Genomic DNA, 2,856 nt, shown 5'->3' on the forward strand with positions numbered 1-2,856 from the left:
GTTCTTTCTTAAGTGTTTGATACAACTCTTGAGTGAAAACATTCAATCCTAAGCCTTTCTTTCCACAAAGATATTCTACTATTATTTCATCATGTCATTTTTTTAATGTTTTTCTCAGGTTTATATAGCTTTCCGGTTTAACTTGATAGGATATATGTGTCCACAAACACATCCATATCATCTAGGTTTTCTAGTTTGTTAGTATATGGTTGTTCCTTTGTTTCTCTCTGGTATCTGTAATAATATATTCTTTTTCATCTTTTATTTATTTTTGTCTTCTCACATCTTTCTTTTTTTTTGGGGGGGGGTGGTGGTGCCAGGGATTGAACCCATGGGCACTTGGCCACTGAGCCACATCTCCAGCCTTATTTTGTATTTTGGTGACAGGGTCCCACTGAGTTGCTTAGTGCCTTGCTGTTGCTGAGTCTGGCTTTGAACACACAATCCTCCTGCCTCAGCTTCATGAGTTCCTGGGATTACAGGTATGTTCCACCACACCCAGCTTACTTCTTTCTTGACTCATTTAAATGTTGGTCAATTTTGTCTATCTTTCAGAAATAAAACAACTCACATCATTGATGTTTGTGGGTTTTTTGTCTCTATTCTTGTGTCTTTTCCCTCTGTGTTCTTTCTTTCTTTTCTCCTAGTAATTTAGGTTGATTTTTTCTTCTTTTTCAAGGTTCTTGAGATGCTTAAATTTTTTGTTTGATATATTTCTATTATTTTATGTAGATCTTTATTGCCACAAATTTTCATCTTATAGCTACTTTTACTACATACTGTAAATTTGAATATGTTATGTTTTCATCTTAATTTTTAATGAATTTCCTAATTTTCCTTTTAGTTGCTTTAGTGACTGTTCAATAACTTGTTGTTTATTCTTTATATAATTCCTAAAGTTTTATCTGTTGTTGATTATTAGTTTTACTCCATTTGTGGTTTTAAAAAATAATAAATTTTTATTGTTTTTTATTTTATTGGTTCCTCTTTTATTAGTTATACATGATAGTAGAATCCATTTTGATATGATTATACAAGCATGGGTATATCATATTCTAATTAGGACTGCATTCTTCTGGGTGGGCATGATAGTGAGATTCATTTAGGTATTTTTATATGTGTACATAAGAAAATTATGTGAGATTTATTTCTTTGAAATTTGTTTTGTGACCCAATATATGATCTACTTTAGAGAATGTTTCATTTCCTGATGAGAAGAATATATAATATGTAGCTATTTGATGAAATCTTCTGTAGTATTTTTAGGTTCATTTGGTCTGTAATATAGTTTAACTCTTATATCTCTTTGTTGATATTTTCTCTGGATGATCTTCCCATTGATGAAAGTGGGAAACTGAGGCTTCCCACTGTTGTTTTAGAATTTATCTCTGTTACAGATGTAATAATGTTTGCTTTAAAAAATTGTGTGTTTAAGCTTTATGTGTTGTGTTAGTCACTTTCTTTCTGACACTGTGACAAATACCTGAGATAATCAACTTAAAGGAGAAAAATTTTTGTTGCTCACAGTTTTGCAGGTTTCAATCAATGTTTGGTTGTCTTGTTGCTTTGGAGTTTTTGACAAAGCAGAATATCATGGCAGGAGCTTGTGATGAGGCAGTTTCTCACTTCAAGGCAATCAAAAAGTGAAAGAGAGAGAGGAGGGGGGCTTGAGCCAAATATTCCCTTTTAAGGAATATGAACCCAGTGATCAAACTTCTTTTCACTAAGCTACATATCCTAAAGATTCCACCACCTCCCCATTTTGCCACAAATTGTTAACCAGACCTTTAATAAATGGGCATTCTCTGGGGCTGGGTTGTGGCTCAGTGGTAGAGCACTTGCCTAGCATGTGTGAGGCACTGGGTCTGACTCTCAGCATCACATATAAATAAATAAACAGAGGCCCATTGACAACTAAAATATTTAAAAGAAATGGGCATTCTGGGGACAGTTCCACATCATAATCAGTGTTTATATATTTATATTCATTATAACTTCTTGTCAATCAATACATAGTAGAGTTCTTTGTCTTTTTACATTTCTCTTTAGGTATAGTTTACTTGATACAGTTACAGCTATTTCTGCTCACTTTTGATTTCTGTTTTTGGTTTCAGAATGCAGAAAAGAAAAAATTATAAAGATTTTAAGAATTACAGACTCCGGGCTGTGGTTGTGGCTCGGTGGTAAAGAACTCGCCTCACATGTGCAGGGCCCTGGGTTCAGTCACCAGCACCACATAAAAATAAATAAATAAAATAAAGGTATTGTGTCCAACTACAACTAAAAAGATATTTTTTAAAAAAAAGGAATTACAGACTCCAACATTGAGTAGATAGGAAGTTTGAGCAGAGGTTTAAATACAACATAATGAACAGCATGACTCAAGATAGGACCTGCACTTCCTGCCAGAGCTGGTGATTGCTGGGAAGGAGAACCATCTTAAAACCATTATCCAGGCTTTCTGAATGGAGGATCAAACTCTTTGCATCTGCATCTAATTAAGCTGACTGGGTTCCTTTACTTGTGGTGGCCCAGTGTGCAATGGCTGCAAACAGCAATCTCCTTGGTAGTAAATGCAGCCTGTTGCTCATATGGGTTGCCCTAAGGGACCTTGGAGACAGCACTTTGAGTATATGTTCATATTTCTGATCTCATGATGTCCCCCATCTAGGCTTCAAACAGGTATGAGGGGTGCTTTGGGGAAACCCCAGAGAACAGGGGTTTCAGGGTTCAAGTTGGCCAAGTCATCATGTCCATCCGCACCAAGCTGCAGAACAAGGAACATATGATTGAGGCCCTATGCAGGGCCAAGTTCAAGTTCCCTGGCTGCCAGAAGATCCACATCTCAAAGAAGTG

At 35.8% G+C, this 2,856-nt stretch overlaps 1 non-coding gene across 1 annotated transcript; it reads left to right on the plus strand.

Moving 5' to 3' along the window:
* Positions 1-2,488: 2,488 nt before the first annotated feature.
* Positions 2,489-2,623, plus strand: LOC113200244 (small nucleolar RNA SNORA70). Its single transcript, XR_003303016.1, has one exon. It is a non-coding gene; the product is annotated as a small nucleolar RNA SNORA70 (small nucleolar RNA).
* Positions 2,624-2,856: the final 233 nt, after the last annotated feature.

The sequence above is a fragment of the Urocitellus parryii genome, chromosome X, assembly GCF_045843805.1.
Source record: "Urocitellus parryii isolate mUroPar1 chromosome X, mUroPar1.hap1, whole genome shotgun sequence".
NCBI lineage: Eukaryota > Metazoa > Chordata > Mammalia > Rodentia > Sciuridae > Urocitellus > Urocitellus parryii.